This window comes from Culex quinquefasciatus, chromosome 2 (assembly GCF_015732765.1).
Source record: "Culex quinquefasciatus strain JHB chromosome 2, VPISU_Cqui_1.0_pri_paternal, whole genome shotgun sequence".
NCBI lineage: Eukaryota > Metazoa > Arthropoda > Insecta > Diptera > Culicidae > Culex > Culex quinquefasciatus.
Genome location: NC_051862.1, coordinates 8527133 through 8545821, shown reverse-complemented (window position 1 = coordinate 8545821; position 18689 = coordinate 8527133).

Sequence of the window (18689 nt, the reverse complement as noted above, 5' to 3'; positions counted from 1 at the left end):
CCTTGTTATTAGTGACAAAGGGTGGTGGAGGAAGAGAGGGGAGGTTAAGGGGAAAGCCTTTCGGAAATTGCCCTCTCTGGAAGCAGGTGGCGATGGGCTGGTCCCGGTTTTGGTTTGTTCGTTTCATAGTCCACTTGATTTAGTGGCTGCCGGAAATCCGCGGAGTTGCTCTTTCCGCAGGAAGTGCCAGATATTGGACGCATCGGTTGGTTTATGTCGGTGGAAATTGGGAGGGGGGAAGCTTGTGGGTGGGGGGACAGGTAAGGTTGGGCCAGATTTTGTGCCTCGGAAATGGATTAAATTAAAATAAATAAAAAAAGCTCTGGTGAATAATCGCGGATGAGGCAGAAATTAAATTGGTGCCCCACCTCCTGGGATTGGAGGACTGGCCCACCTGGAGGCACTACAGAAAAAATAGTTTTATGAAACTTGAAATAGTTACAAAAAAAAAACTAAGACTTATCAATAAGAAGTTTGATTTTTTGTGAAAAAAAAGTTCAGTTACCAAAACTTTCCATTCAAAACATTTCAGTTTTCGCCCAATCAGAACAAAAATTGGGAATCCGTTGAACAATTTAAGGTAAAAACCTGAAACCAAACTCAACGACACGACTCCGCCCGAGCTCAGCCGGTTTGATTTATGGGTAATAATTAAATTTGAATTTAACAGAAATTTAATTGTACACATCCCTTCGTTCGGCAACGGGATTGGTGAATTTATGTGGTACCGCACTTTGAACAATTGTGTCCACCACAACCACGCAGGGGTGGAAACCCACCTGAGTTGGTTGATTTTTTGCCTACCCTTAATTTGGGGTGCGTTGAGAAAAAAATAAAAGTTCGCATGATGCTGATTGATTGCACAAAGCTTTTGGGAGGATGTTTGCGTAACGATCGCTTTGGGGAGTAAAATTTAAACGAAAAAAAAAGAGAATATCATCGGCTTAATCAGCATTCAATGGGTGATGTATGTTCGAATGCGTGCATAAGTGGTAGGTACTCGAGCTTAATTAATGCATCGTTTCCGTAATGAGGAACGGGAGTGCTTTTTGTTTGTATCAGTATCACTATCGCTAAAAACATCATTCAAGCCGACCCTGCCCACCCCCGGCAAGGACCATCAATCGACATTGTGAAAGTTGAGCCGACACGGGTGCGTACAACTGACCTGGCTTTTAATGTGAGGAATTTATGTCGATATTTGAAAACAGTTCTAGGAAACCTTGTCGACTGCACTTGACCTTTCACTTGTGGTTTTCATCGAAATGCAGTAATTAAGACAAATTTAACTCATTTGAAGCGCCTGCCTGTGTGGATCAATCGGACCGCGCACTGGACTCACTCGAATCCCGAGGCGGACGCAAAAAGTTATAAATATAGGAATTCGGCGCCCTCTCCCCGTGCCATACCTTCACACTTAGGAGACCTGGGAGGCGGAGTGTTGTCGCAAAAATGAACGATACACGCCTGTGGTTCCGTAGACAAAACCACCAGGTTTAAGGGGGCCACATTATAAGGTGTTACGTCGATTCCGTTTCTCGTTTTTTTTAACTCATTTGAGGTTTACAGTAGGTCACAATCGATTTTTAAACGTTTTATATCGAGGATTCCAAAAACACTTTAGAGTTTATTTTTTAATAAATTTACTCTGTAAAATATTCAGCGATTCCACGTCAAAAATTGTGAACTAAGAATATTAAATTTGCCCAGTTTTTATGTTCAAAAAATCATATTTCTGAATCCTGTTAATGGATATTCGCAACTTTAGGATTGACGTAACACCTTATAATGTGGCCCTCTTAAGCATTGCGTTTTCGTCAACGGATCCACAGGCGTGTATCGTTCTTTTTGCGACAAGACAAGGGAGAGGGTACCGAATATTTACACTTAGAATGTTTTTCGTCCGCCTCGAGATTCGAACTGGCGACCTCTGGAATGATTCATACAGGCATTTTTTGGATATGTTTTTTAAAAATCGGGGAAAAATATTCCAGAAATATTTTTGTTGTAAAATGTTTTTTTTTTGCAAAAATCGACGAAAAAACATTGATTTTTGGACTACCCTATTTCGGATGCCAAATTTGAGCCAAATCAGAGCGCTTTTGATTTAAATTCTTCCGTGGAATCGCTGTATTAATGAACCAAATATGTAGACGTCGTAAACGCTTTGCTTTTGAATTAAAATTTAAACATTTCTGTAAATCTGTACAAAATTGATCATTGGACCACGTACCTAAAACATTATTTCATCGAACAATCTTTTTCATAACTGATTATTATCTGTTAAAAATGACTTCGGATCCAACTTCGCTCCAAACGGTCACAATTATGAGCTAGGCCTTTCTGAAATATCCAATAGGATGTAAGGAAAATGACTTTCAACAGTCACTTAAAAAATGATAGTTAACCCTCTACTGCCCAAATTTTTTTTTCGAAAATATTTATTTTTCCCGTGTTCAGGAGGTCATTTTGAGCAACTTTTGTTCTACGAAAAACTTTACTTCTCTTGTTTTATGTTTTTCTTGTTTCATTTTTAGTATTTTAATTTGCATTTATCTTGTTTAGTTTATGTTTGTTTTTGGTAGTATTTGGCCTACTCTACCATCTAATATAATTACATTTCGCCTATCTAATTTTTTCATGTTTTTACAGTCACTTTTTCAATTTTTTGCATGTTTTTCACATTTTCTGCCATAGAATCGCACCATCATCATTTAAATTGCAAAAAAATGCGTAGAGGCATAGTCTGGGACACTACAAAAATTACTGCATACTTCTTTTTACTGAAAATATAGGAAATGTTAGTAAAAAACACAGCCAAAGTTGACCCCTAAAAAAATGACATTTTTAAAAACATTGGCAAAGTCACATAAAACAAGTTAAACTTCCAACCCTGAAATTTTCTAAAATTTTAAGAGTTCTTCTTTCCAATGCTTTTTAAATATCAAAAATCGGTTGGAAAATTGATTTTTGGTGATTTTTTAGATCGAAGCCCGTCTAAAGGCGGGGTTAGGTTGTAGAGGGTTAATATAGCAAATATAAATAGAAAAAAGTAACAAAGCATAACTTTTTTGTGGGTATTCAGGATCTTACCAGACGTACTAAAAATGAAATAAAATAATAATAATAAAATGTAAATTTTACGGGCTTTCGGAATAAAAAAAAATACACTGAAAGAAAACTACACGCCACTCCAATGAGATTTTTTGATTTTTAAGTTTTAAGGTTAAATTTTAAGGTGATGTCACAATTTTTTTCGTTCAATTTTTTTGAGGAAATAGCCAAAGATGTTACAAAAAAAACTGACAAAAAATGCAGGATGGTGTCTCCCCAAAAAAATACAAAATTATTTACTAAAACGGTTTTTTTGAAAAGTGTAAAAAAAATTAAAAACCGTCTCCATACTGACCATTGTTGTTAGCCCAACTCTTGTGAAGTTACAGCCGTTTTAAAAATAAAAATGTTGAAAAAGCAGGGGGTTTTGCCATTTTTTTGTGGTTTTGGCCATTCTTTGTCGACTTGATTTTTGATTTTTGACCATAAAAAAACTCTGAAACTATTGCTTCAATGTTAAAAATAAAACTTTTGTGAAATTTCCTGACCTTTTTAATAAAAATAATTATTTTTCATTGATTTGGTCTGAACTATGAAAAGGAAAATATTCTACCTTATAAAAAGTAATGCTCGATTTTAGGATTCACAAAAGTTTCATTTTTAACATTGAAAATCGATACAACAGTTTTCGAGATGAAAATTACATGCATATTAGGTGACACTTAGAAAAAATCATTTTCATCGATTCGAATTCTTTGTGAAGCTGTATCTCAGAAAACAGTTGCCAAACTATCAATGTTCCAGGGAGAAAATTGCAGGAAACTTTCTGGAAAAATATTTTTTTTTGATTTTGTTGTCCCAAATTTTGGAGAGTTGTTTAACCCTCTACAACCCAACCCCGCCTTTAGACGGGCTTCGATTTAAAAAAAATTGCCAAAAATACATTTTTCAACCAATTTTTGATCTTTAAAAAGCATTGGAAAGAAGAACTCATAAAATTTTAGAAAATTTATGGGTTGAAAGTTTTACTTGTTATATGTGCTTTGCCAATGTTTTAAAAAAGGTAATTTTTTAAGAGGTCAACCTTGGCAGGGTTTTTTACTAACATTTGCTATATTTCAAGTAAAAAGAAGTATGCATTAATTTTTCTAGTGCCCCAGGCTATGCCTCTACGCATTTATTTACAATTTAAATGATAATGGTGCCATTTTATAGGAGACAATGTGAAAAAAATATTAAAAATGAAGCAACAAAAACATAAAACAAGAGATGTAAAGTTTTTCGTAAAACAAAAGTTGCGCAAAATGACCTTCTGAACACGGAAAAAATAAAAATTTTCGAAAAAAAAATTTGGGCAATAGATGGTTAAGCCACCGAAAAATATATTTTTTCTGAAAAATGGAACATCTCGTTGAATAGTAGTCGGTGAAAAATTCAATATGAACCAACACATTTTTTTAAATTTTAGCCTTCAAAAGTTGTACTAAAATATGAACAAAACTAAAAATCTATATTACAGCAATTCCCCACGAAAACAGCATGATTCGATTCAGTTTTAGTGAAAAAAGTTGTTTTTTCCCGTTTTCGTCATTTTTCCATTTTTACGCGTGGCGCGTCAAAAAATCCAGTTTTTATTTTCAAAAAATCGAATCTCGGAATATTGAAAACATAACTTCACCATTTTTTGATATGTTAGGTTATGTTATGGAATCCGATAAAAATAGTTTCAGACATAGGCTCTTTGGTCCCGAGACCTTCAAAACAGCATTTCATGTTTTCATACGATCTTTTCAAATGTTAAGCTAGATATTTTCAACTTCTAACTATTTTTCCTTTAAAGCCTATCTAATATCCTTTCATTTGCGTCCAAGACAGCTAAAACCGGTTGAAATGACGTGAAGTTATGATTTTTTGAAAAAAGTGGTTTTTGGTAAAATTGCCATTTCTCGGACCACCCTAACACGGCGTAGGTCACCCTAATGGCCAAACAAAAAATACGGGTCTAATTATTTTGGCCAAGGAACCCCCAGTAATATTTTGAGCCTGATCGAAGAACTTTTTTTCGAATCATGCTGTTTTCGTGGGGAATTGCTGTATTAGCACTTTTTTTCAAAACTAAATTTGTTGAATTTAAACTGTGAGTTCAACAATAATATCCACAATAACTAACAATTTCATCTAATCAGTAGACCTGAAATTGGGACGCTCCCAGATGATGAGAGCGACTCTCTACTGAACGGTTAAACCAACAATCAAACTCCATAAATTGCTATTTATTTATAGTAACGAGCCTTCGGACGATCCATCCCATTGTCGTTGCTACTCGCTGCCTTACCCTATAAATCATGCTTTTGCTCGACCATGAATCTATGGATTGCATCAAAACACTGTAGATTAGTTTTGTCATTTTGGGTTGCGACGATCACACTGAATTGAGGTCATTCTCAAAAATGCTTTTGTAAACAGCTTGAAAATTTTTAGACACTGAACAAAAAAAGTTTATTTTCATTAGTGTTTAACCCTCTACTGCCCAAATTTTTTTTTCGAAAATAATTATTTTTCCCGTGTTCAGGAGGTCATTTTGAGCAACTTTTGTTCTACGAAAAACTTTACTTCTCTTGTTTTATGTATTTCTTGTTTCATTTTTAGTATTTTAATTTGCATTTATCTTGTTTAGTTTATGTTTGTTTTTGGTAGTATTTGGCTTACTCTACCATCTAATATAATTACATTTCGCCTATCTAATTTTTTATTGTTTTTACGATCACTTTTTCAATTTTTTGCATGTTTTTCACATTTTCTGCCATAGAATCGCACCATCATCATTTAAATTGAAAAAAAATGCGTAGAGGCATAGTCTGGGACACTACAAAAATTACTGCATACTTCTTTTTACTGAAAATATAGGAAATGTTAGTAAAAAACACAGCCAAAGTTGACCCCTAAAAAATGACATTTTTAAAAACATTGGCAAAGTCACATAAAACAAGTTAAACTTCCAACCCTGAAATTTTCTAAAATTTTAAGAGTTCTTCTTTCCAATGCTTTTTAAATATCAAAAATTGGTTGGAAAATCGATTTTTGGCTATTTTTTAGATCGAAGCCCGTCTAAAGGCGGGGTTAGGTTGTAGAGGGTTAATGTTCATATTCCTGGTTGTAAAACGCGCCCATGTGAAGTTTATTCATTCTGACGAATCCCAACGCTCAAGCTCGGGACGTTATATCCCATATAAGTCACCCTTACTCGATCCTGACCTCCCAGAATCCAGACCTCCGGGAGCGAGAAAGGTGGGACCACCAGTGTTTCGTCCCGTGATCATTTGTTCAGTTCAGTGCGCGCATTTTCCGTGTCATTCAATAAACTTGCAGGGGATAAAAGACTACATTGTTGTCGCGTGTATCCCTCTGTGTGTGACTCAGTGTGTGTGCGCGCGTAAAATGGATGAATTCCTGGCCACCGACAACAACTGCTGATAAATTGTGCCATCAGTTGGGCTTTGTCCCACCCCTTACTACCTCCCTTCTGACAGGAAGAAGGTCACTGTGGGGAAGAGGGAGGGCTGAAAATTATATCAAACGCAGAAAATTAACGTCAACTCGTTCGGAAAATGGCGTGACCATTTTCCGAATACCCCCTCACGGCGATGCAGCCCGGCAGGAAGCGCGACCAGCGGAACGTCATTTCCGGTGAACCGTCGTTGTGGGCGGGGCGAGGAGCAGCCATTGACGGACGGCCATCGGACATCAGCTGGACCTGTCCGGAGAAGGCTCCAGCCAACGATGAGATTAAATCGGAGCGCAAATTAACTTAGAATTTATGATTCTACACACAGGATCTCTGGCTCGTCTGATAGACTAGTGACGGATTTTCCCGTTGAAGGACGGATTGATTGGACGGCTCAACGCTACGGAAAATGCGAACTTTGTACGTGGAGTTATCGTTCACACGCGTGACAGCGTTACACGGAGGGAAATCCACCCGTCACATTCAATAACTCCAACTAGCAAATCAACAGTTTGATTTCCTTTCGTGCTTATTTCTCTTCTCATCAGGATACATACATACTTGCGACAGCACTTTGTCCGGGCGTTAATAATCGTTTATTATCGTTAAGCCGATGAATGATCCCCAGCTCTGAATGGCGACGAACACGGACAAGGACCAGGAAGTGATGAAGCGATTTGTGCGAAGCCCGCGAAACGGAAATATTTACGTTTAGCGGTGTCATTGTAAGCGGATTTATGGGAATTGTAAGGTGTGGCGCTGTAATACCATGGGGCGTTAAGGTAAACGAGGGGGGGGGGGTCAATTGGTTTATGTTTGGAATTTTCTCATTGCTAATACCTTACCAATACCACTGAATTTTATTAGAAGGATATTTTGTTGCATTGAAAATGTTATTTTTAACTATTTATAAAAGTTGATTATGAGACGCGAGCGCAAATGCTGATTTCCACGGTTTTTCACACCAATCGCTACTGAATACATTTTTGGAAAATTGTAACCAAAAAATAAAACGTATTTTGGAAAAAAAATTGAAGCAATCTAAATTTCACAAAACTACGCATTTAAAAAAATTGCTATTTTTACATAATATTGTAAAATACAGATTTTTTTTATTTAAAAAAAAGACGTAATTTTGTGATTTTTTTTTACTTTTTCACAAAAAATATTATCACTATTGAAATCATTGAAAATTTACCAATCATTTGATACCCATATTGTAAAAACTAAAATTTGGAGTATTTTTTTCAAAAAAACGTAAATTTTGAATATTTAAAAAAAAATTGTCATTACATTCTAATGTATGGGAAAATCCCGATCATTAGATACCCATGTTGTAAAAAACTGATTTTTTTAAAAGGTATCAAAAAACTGAGAAAAACTGAAGTTATTATTAATTTTTCGAAAATATATTTAGAAATACGTAATTTGGGAATTTGACTTTAGTCATAAAAAGTTTTTCCTTTTTTCCGAAAAGTCCTAAAGCTGGTACAAATTCTATTTAAAGTTTTTGTCTTGTTTTTGTAATGATTGCAAAACAACTAAACTAGTATAAAATGCATTTTAAAACACTTTTTCCATGCAAATGTTAAAACCATGGCTCGCTATTTCAATACTTATATTTTTTTAATAGAGTTAATCGATTTAATTGTGTGATCCTTTAATTTTTACCTTTTACCAATAAATTTTCGAGAGCATCCAGCTTTATAAGCCTACTAAAAGCCAAATTAGTGCCGACATGATTGCCTCTGCTGATTTCGAGCTGCGGTGTTGCAATCAAGCCACCAAACACCTTCCCATAAAGGCCGTCCCACTTTCATCCCAAGCAAACTCCCGAGAAAACTCAACTCGGTGCGAACAAACGGCAGGGCCATTTCCATAAAATCTAACTATCCGACATTTTCCCTGAGCGGTCATTTCCTCCTGTTTTCCTCGTCCCAGGCAGATTTTTGGGACGTCGCTGAAGCTGACGAGAATTGATTCTCGTTTTCATTTCGGTTGATCTCGGCTCGTCTCCGTCCTTGTTCTTGGCAGAAAATGTTGATAACTACGGTGTGATTGCTATTGGCCAGAAATTTGATCGGAGATCGAAGAGGTCCTCGTTTGCCGAACTAATATCAATTAATGTTCAATTTCCTGCACGAAAAAGGCAGCATTTTAGGTGGTAAATTGGTGCTCTCGATAAATGATTTTTTGAGTAAAATTCCATATTTCTCCTTTGATCTCACAATTCACAGTGAAATTACTCTCGTTACTGACAAATTGCCTAATTGCTAAGCTTTGAAGCAAGTTCAAACATCAAACAAAGGGCTCAAATTTATCACAAAGCAGCTCGTCCAAACCCCGTTATCAGCTCGAATTGGGCTCGTACATCATTTTCCATTGTTGCCAACGGAATTTCCATTTTCCGAATCGCTGACCGGTGGCCAAATATGATTGTTCGTCATGTCGGAAATAGAACCGATTTGTTAAGTGGATGATAAAGCGATATCTTGGTGTCATCGCGATGTCCTCGTCCGTTTCGGGGCTTTCCTGCCTCCGCGGGGAGTTCCGCTGAAAATGACACATATCCGTCCTCCTGGGTGCTTCGCGGGGTTTAGAGGATGAGTCAGGGGATGGGGATAGGCTGGATCAGTGGGAATTTTAAGTGGAAATCCTATTTTGGATCGAGTGATGACCCTTGAAACAGCCTATCACTGGAGAGAGGGCGAGTAACGGCTAGCATACCAAATGAAGACTAAATGATTGCATTATGGCTTTATTGTGTTGTGTATTGCCTTGATTGACTGCCATTGTTGCGGGCTGTTGAATGATGGGATGGGTTGTAATTCATGCGTTCTTTGTTTGTGGTTTGTCACAATTATGCTGTAAATAAAGCTGTGATTGGAGCAATTATTTATAGACTTGAAATAGTTAATTTAATTTGAACTAATTGGATGGACAATAGAGTTAAAGCAATGTGTAATTTAAGTAAACTTATTCAATACAAACGATAACTAATTTTAAAATTTTCCTCAAATTAGCTTAACCCATCAATGTTATGATTGATTTTAAATGCATTCGCTTAACATATGTTTTTTTATAATGTAGTAAGTTTCAAAGCATAAATATTTAAAAAAAAACAGAAAATACCGAATTTTTAAATACTCACTTTTACATAATTTGCATAATGGGTTTCATACAAAGCAAAATTGTATGCTTTTTCACTATTTTAATGTTTTTGGAATATAATGCTCTGGTTTTTACTATATACCGTAGTTTATCGAAAATATTAAAAAAATCACAATTTTTTTTTAAACAGTCAAATTTTTATAATTAACAACATGGGTATCGAACGATGCGTAATTTTGTATGCAGTTTTCGATTTTTTTGAATGAAATACATTTTTTTACAAAATACCGTACCAAAATATTCATAATTTGAAATATGGGTATCAAACGATTTAGAATATTTCATGCATTTTCACTGTTTTAGAATTTTTTGAGTAAAATACTCAAATTTTCACGAAATACGTATTCTCTAAACTACTCAAATTTTCATAATTTGCAATAAACAAAGCGAAATTTGGGTCCTTTTTCACTTTCATTAGAGTTTTTTTTTGTCATATGGTAAAATTTTCACAAAACACCGTATTTTTTCGAAAATACTCAAATTATCAAATTTTGCAGCAGCGAAATTTGGTATGCTTTTTCACTATTTTTGTATTTTTGGAAATTAACTTTCTAGTTTTCACAAAACATCGTATTTTTTCGAAATACTTAAATTTTCCCAAAATACCATATTTTTTTGGAGAACACTCAAATTATCATAATTTGCAACATGGATATCAAACGAAGCGAAATTTTGTTTTAGATTTTTATGAATGAAATACTAAAATTTTCACGAAACATCGTATTTTATGAAAGTACTAAAATTTTCATAATTTGCAATGTGGTTATCAAACGATTTGAAATTATTAATGCATTTCTGGAATTTAATGCTCTAATTCTCACAAAGTACCGTATTTTATCGAAAATACTAAAATTTTCACAAAATCCCGTTTTTTTCGAAAAAGCAAAATTTTCATGATTTGTCAAATGGGTCAAACGAAGCGAAATTTGTTTGTAGTTTTGGAGTTTTTGAATAAAATACTCATAATTTCACAAAATATCGTATTTTTTAAGTACATAAATTTTCATAATTTGCAACAAGGGTATCGAACGAAGCGAAATTTGTGTCCTTTTTACTTTTATTAGAGTTTGTTTTTTTGATGAATACTCAAATTTTCACAAATTAGGGTATTTCTTCCAAAATACTCAAATTTTCATAATGTGCATGAAGCGAAATTTGGCATGCATTTTCACTGATTAAAAGTTTAAAAAAATTGAGTTTTTCATTTAAAATACTCTAAAACAGTGAAAAGACATGCAAAATTTCAAATCGTTTCGTACCCATATTGCAAGTTTATAAAAAATACGATATTTTATGATATTTTAAGTATTTAATGCAAAAAATATATAAATCAGTGAAAATACATATCAAGTTTCGCTTCGTTTAATACCCATGATGCAAATTATGAAAATTTGAGTATTTGCGAAAAATACGTTGAAAAACTGTGAATTTAACAAAAAAAATCTATTAATAGAGAAAAAAGCATACTAAATTTTGCTTCGTTTCATACCCATGTTGCATGTTTTAGAAATTTAAGTATTTTCGAAAACACGGTATTTTGTAAAAATGAGAGTATTTTTGAAACAATACGATTTTTGTTGTGAGAACAAGAGCATTAAATTCTATAAACACTAAAACATTGAAAAAGCATACCAAATTTTTCTCCGTTTGAACCCATATTGCAAATTATGTAAATTTTAGTACCGTCATCTGGAGTGACATTTGGCCTGGGGGGTGAGTTTGGGTCATACAAAATTGCCGAAATTTGTATGATCCAATGTCACCCCTGATGACGGTACTTTAAAAAACGGTATTTTCAGATTTTTTTGAATTTATACTTTGATTATAAAATACTCTAAAACAGTAAAAAATGCATGCAAAATTTGGAATCGTTTGAAACCCTTATTACTCATTATGCATTTCATCAAACTTCAGTCAGATTTATAGTGGCTTTACCTCGTTTGACAATCGGCATAACGGGTGAAGTGTATTTCATCCTTTCATTCAAATTCATAGTTTGAATGGCATCGTTCTTGATTTTCAATAAAGTCCAGGTGAATGGTAACTTTTTTCAACCGAAATATAGAAGATATGTAATAAAATCGCAAGATCTCACAGTAAAACGCTCTGAATGCCCTGAAAACGATAAATCATTTCGTCGTGCAGACATTCTTCCAACAAAATGGTCTATTCTCGTCCGTTTAATTGTCATCTCTCAGAACTTTCGGAGCGTTATCAATAGAGGGAAACTTTGCTTGTGTGCTTGTTACTGAGACCGGAAAGGCAGTTAGAATAATCAAGAGCATGGTTTCACTGTGGCTATTGTCTCTTTCATTTTATTTGTGGAAATTGGTCTTCGATACTGTCCTAGAATGTATGACATCGTCACTGTTGTACTATCTTGACACTCGTTTTTGAGGCTTAAAAATTCTACAAGGTAAGAACATCTCTCAACCGGAGAAGGTCAATCCATTCAAGGGCAACTCGATTTACGAGCATTCCAAGCTAAACTTCCAGCTCAAGGAAAGGATACCTATGCCCTGCCTTGTTCACAGACCATTCCGAGCGCACCAGCCGGAGATGTGAATTTATGATGATAGGCTGGCTAGGCCTCTCCCAAGTTGCACCGAAGCGGTCCGAAAGCGAAGCGATGCACATCTCCAGGACCTTTTTGTGTGTACACAACCTAGAGCACAGTATCTCTGCCCCGAACACTTTCGTTGAAGCCTTTTGCACTTACTGGTCCAGCGCAGGAAACTGCTGACGTTCGCAGGCTCAGGATGCAGAACCAAGATGGGGCTTCGGAGATAAATTTGTTAAAGGAATTACACTTTAATTATTTGAAATGCCTGGGCAAATATTGTACACTTTGGAGTTCCGAGCGAGACTGTTGGGGAATTTCGTACCAACTGAATCGATTGAAAGTGGGTGCTGGCAAAGTGCTGCTGGAGAAGCTGATTCTGAGAAGTTTCGGAATGTAAGACTAAACATTTGTTATGTTTTTCAAGGTAAGCATCATTATACAAATTATGTTCACTTTTTGGACCAATAGAAAAAAAAAACCAACAACAAAAATTCTTGGTTTTTTTTCTGTGTTGGGACATATTATAAATCCAAGGACAAAACTTTATTTCTCATTAAAAGCTTTTCAATTACCCAACGATATGTCAAAAGATGGATACAGGTAAAACTTACATCAAATTTACTAACATTCGACCTAAAAAGTCATTGAAAATGGCATTAAAATGGCCATTACAAAACACAGCAAAAAATCCGATGGTAAAATCGCATGCAAAAGCATGCACATCACCTTCGTCAAAAAAGACGCTTAATATTACACACATCATGTACAATTTTTGTAAACACAAAAAAAAAGTTGCATCCGACGGGATTCAAACGCAGCACCATCAGTAAGGACTGGCGCCTTAGCTCGCTCGGCCATCAGACCGATGAAAAGCGGGAAAGTTAAACGTATATATGAGCTTGACTTTTCGGTCAAGTAGGTTTCCCATACTGATGGGCTACATATTTCAGGATGTAATATTACACAGAATTTAATAATGCCTTTTAAACGCAGCTGGATTACTAATTTATTTGCTGTGTAGATAGGATTACAAGATAGAAAGGCGTCCGGTGAATCTCCTAAGAAACTTTAAAAATATTTGTTGAATTCCGAGAATTCCCGACAACCCGGGATTTTTTTGAAAAAGTCATAAAATGTAAGTTTTTATTATATTTGTTATGTTTTTCAAGCTGGGCGTCATCCATAAAGTATGTCACGCAAAAATCGGCCAAAATTAACCCCCCCTCCCCCCTATGTCACACATTGTCACACAAGGTTGAACCCCCTCATTAAATACGTCACATTTTGCCAGCCCCCTTGTTTTTGATAGGATTTTTATAGTTTTTATTTCGTTAAACTCTCATTATTTTGGTATTTTGTTTTATTATTTTTTTTAAAAAGATTGATTTATAAAAACAGTTTTGTGTCTTTTAAAAATTAGAACACCTGGTTTAACATTCAAGTATCGAAAAATACGAAAACTGAAATTTATTCAATGTATTGATTATAGTTGAGCTCATTGATAGATTTTAAAAAATACTGTGCAATGCGGTTTTGATTAATTGAAAATTCGCAAGAAAAGAAAGAAACACTATTTTAAGAGTTTTTGTGAGGTCCTATAAATCTATGAAAGTTTTTATGATCACCCTGCTTTCAAAGCATTTATTTTTATCGAGCAAGTATTTGCAAAATATTGAAGTTCCAGCTGAATAAAAAAAATGTGACTATATAATGAATTATAATGTGATACTTCAAAATAATAGTAAGCAAACAATCTTAGAAAAGAGGATTTAATTTAATTGTGTACATTTCGAATTAATATTAGCCAATCATAAAAAAACCTAGCGTGACGTCACAGTCTCGCAAACCTCCCTCCCCCCTTCGTCACATCTTGTCACACCAATGGCAACCCCCCCTCCCCCCCTAAGAGCGTACGTACTTTATGGATGACGCCCTGACAGCTTGAAATTTTTTTTTAAATATTGAAAAAAACATGACACGACAACAACATATAAATTGATACAAGTCAATGTATTTTTTTTTAAATAAGTCAAGTCAAGTGTTTTATATAAAAAATATTTTACAAATTATCTTTAAGTCGCTACCGCCAACTGGGTAAAACTACGAGTCTGAATAGGTAATCAAAACATTATTTAAAAAAATGGCTTGAGTAGCTGCCTTGATTCGTTACATTTGCCCTTAGTTACTAAAGATGCCGGTGTTCAAATATGATATTTTTTCCAAATACTTGTCCAAATATAAGAACATGAATATAAGTAAATATAATAACCACACAGCTAAAAAAGTAGTAATCCAGCTGCGTGTAGAAGGCCTGGGTGTAAAATAAATATTGCATTATTTTATGCAATTTTATGTGATTTTACACCCTTAAATATGTAGCCCATCAGTATGGGAAACCTACTTGACTGAAATGTCAAGCTCATATATGCATTTATCCTTACAGCTTTTCATCGGTCTGATGGCCGAGTGGGCTAAAGGCGCCAGTCCTTACTGTTGGTGCTGGGTTTGAATCCCGTCAGTTGTAACTTTTTTTTGTGTTTGCAAAAATTGTACATGCAGTGTGTAATATTAAGTGTTTATTTTGACGAAGGTGATGTGCATGCTTTTGCATGCGATTTTACCATCGGAAACTATAAAATTAAATAGAAAATATTTCAAGCGCTAGGAATTTTGCGGATCTGTAAACTCAAATTTTGAAAATTTTCCAGAATTATCCAAATTGATGCTGACACAAATTTTAATGCTTTGAAATTCTATCGATTTTTCAGTATTGAACTATTCTTGTATTTACACAATCAAATCGGTATTTGCAGACCAAAATTATATTATTATTTTTTTCAATTCCAGGAATTCCTAGGACAAAATATAAAAAATTCCGGGATTCGGGAATTCCCGGTTTTGGAAAAATCCCTGGAATTCCCGGGATGGATGTTTCTTAGACATGTTAAAAAAATCATAACTTATAGCTACATAATTGCAATGATATTGTTTCACTCTACTAAGCAAAGTGCTTATTTTTTGTAAGATTACTAAAAACTCTCTCTTTTTATGAACTCAATCATTAAAATATTAAAACGTAAGAAGAGCTACGACTTTTTTTTCAAATTAATGATAAGCTTTCATGATATCGAAACTTTACCGGAAAACAGCAACTTCCGATTCCTAAAACAATAAATTCCAACCTTTTGCTCCTCTCTCCAACAACATCCGGCTCAATATTGATTCTGGTCAGGTGTACTCCGAACAAGGCCAATTAGCTTGGGCCGAATTTATGTTTTCCCATTTACTGCTCCCACTTCTAACAAGCAACTTCCAAAAGTGGGCTGAACAACCGAAAACCGCAACTAGTACCGCCGCGCTAGGTGTACAAGGTTACTATTAGTAGCACAGTTAGTCGAAGCCTAGTCGCAGAGCAACTGTAACACAGTTTACAAACTGTGTTTATGCTCATTTTAGACTCACACCGTCATCATCAGTGTGGTGCTAACCAACGAGCTGCCACCATTTTTGCTTGGGGTGTTGCTGTTGGTTGCACGCCCATTATTATTATCACTTTTGGGTTCGTGTGTACACCCTTAACACACCTTGGCATAGGTTGGAACAGGTAGCAACAGCACTTTAGACTTTTCCCGGTGGAGAAATGGGGCTGGTAATAAAAACATTTTCCGATAATGTGTTCGCTACCTTCTGCCTGGTTGGCGGGTGGAACAAAATGGTAATCAAATCATCAAGCTATTTAACAACTTTGAATGTTGTTTTCCCCGGGCAGGAAGTGGGCCCTTAAGTTGGAGGGAATGGGGGGGAAACGAGATGGTGATGGGGCGATAAGGGATGACAGAGGGAAATTGGTTTGGTGCTGATAAGGAGGAGGAGAGCAGAAAAAGAGGAATGAGATAATTTTATGAAATGGGTACCGAAGGTGTGACTGAGATTTGTGTGGTTTTGGTGGTTAACTTGGTGGAAACTTGAAAAATAGTTTGCTTAAAAATACCTTGTAAATATGCAATAATTGAATAAATCTTGTAGATATTCATAACATGATTGAAAAAAGCCTCAACAAATTAAAAAAAAATAACTTCGAATTCTACGCAAGTTTTTTTTAGAGGAGTAAATAAGTACTCGCCATTATTGTATTGTTGTCACAATAACATCAGTCTGACATTCTCTTTATAAAGTTAAAATAAGGAAATTTCCAATGGCATCATCTTCCCAGCATGTCAAACAAAAACGCCGAAAATATGAAATTGTCTGAGCCAGGCAAGATAATTTTTCAATTATCGCTTTTCTGCAAATCGACCACACTTTATTAAAAACCCCAGCCAGTCAGCCCGGCGTTGTAAGCCAAAAAGTGTAGACAGTTCTCCCCCGACCAACCGTCCTAAACATCAAACCTAATGAGGCAAGTAACGTCGAATTGAGCCCACGCCACACCAAAGCCCTCGATACAAAAGGAAAAACCGCAAGAAAAGCGGCCGCCTCCCTTCTCCGGTGGTGATACCATTTTGATTACTCTCTGATACGAACGATTTTTGAGCTTTTTACTTGCTCAAGTCTGAATTGTGTCTCAACTTTGGCTAATGGAAGTACCACTTTTTGAGGAAAAACCGACTGGAAAAGCGGACCCTCCCAAGAAGTGCCTCGAAAACGTAGAATAATTACTCGATTATCTTGCCTTAATTAAGAGGAACTACTTTCTTAGCTGGGTATCGTTGGAGACGACTGTTAAGGGGTGAGTTACAAGTGGCAGCATAGTGATTCACTAGAATTTTGCAATTTTTTTTTAATTTTGTATTTTAATTATTCAAATGCATCTTTGTCAATTTACCCGTTGGATTTTATCTGCAAGTCTCCATAAATAGTTAGTGTTTGGTCATATGAAATACTTGAAAATGTGTGGGTTGATAAGACGTTTTCTGATCGATTTCTTGTCTTAGGCAAAGTTTAGGTTACTGTTTGTGTACTTTTTTGGTAGGATTGGGCACACTATAAAAATCGATTTTTTTTACTTTACCTGAAGTTGAATTCCCTAAAAAAAAGCTCCTTAAATTTTTATTTTCGGACTTTTTATATGTTTTTAAGGGACTTTTTAAGGGTTTTCATTATTTTTTGTAAATGGCGATTTTTGGAAAAAAAAACCAAAATTTCTAAATAAAGTGTAAACTAACAGGATATCGTTACCAAATAAATTACAATTACAACAAATTTAAAAAATCACTTTTAAATGCAAAATGTATTATGATTAATTTTTTTATCGAATTCGTATTTCTGAGCATTTTTTGCAATAGAAACATGTATAAAAATGTATATTTTTATACATTTAGGTTACTCCAAATTAAATCAAAAATTAAAGTCTAACGAAGCAGCTTTTGCTCGGGTGATGTTTAGTGTCCTTGGTAACGAACCTAATTTCCATGAAAACATGAATCACAGATTTAAAATAATAAAAGGGTCATTCTCCGACAACTCACCTAGCAGTTGACCCGAGCCCTTTTTCAATTTGCGTGAAACTTTTGATCCTAATAACTTTTTTTCAATTTTTTGCAGCTTGTAAATTCCGAAATTTTTTTTCAAAACTTATTCAAAAAAATATAAGTTTTAAAAAATTTGCCATTTTCCATAACTAATATTTTTTGACATGTCATTTTATGGGAAATTTAATGTACTTTTCAAATATACATTAACCCAGAAGGGTCATTTTTTCATTTAGAACAACATTTTTCATTTTAAAATTTCGTATTTTTCTAACTTTGCAGGGTTATTTTTTAGAGTGTAACAATGTTCTACAAAGTTGTAGAGCAGACAATTACAAAAAAAAATGGTTTTGATTTTTGATGGTTTGCTTTTAATCATCACGAGTTACTTTTTGCGTTTCTCTTTGTTTCGTCGTTCGTATCTGTAGCGGGCCATGAACGACATATTTTGGGTTTCTATGTAAAAATTATCATATAAACCAAAAGTATGACCAAAACTCGATATTTTGACAATTTGCGAGCAAAACTTCATGGGAAAACATATAGCAGGACAATTTTTGAATTTCGTTACACTTTTCCCTAAAAAAATGGACATTTTCAAATGAAGATATCTCGAGTTTAAAGAAAAATTTCAGCATTTGTAGTGCTTTCGAATGCAATGTGACGCTTAAAATTTGGCTTGCGCTTTTTTAAAATATACCAATTTTCTCTAAAACTTGACCCTGAATTGCTACGTTAAAAAAACTGATTGTTGATGGTTTCCTCAGATGCATTCTTCAAAGTAGGTGTTATAAGGCATGGATTACGAGATAAAATGTTGGTGTTTTCGACAAAGTTGCTTGGAATGGCAAACTCAACAACTTTCTAGAAGACAAAAAAAAACCCAAAAATATTCCTTAAAAATTAATATTTCGAAAATCCCCCT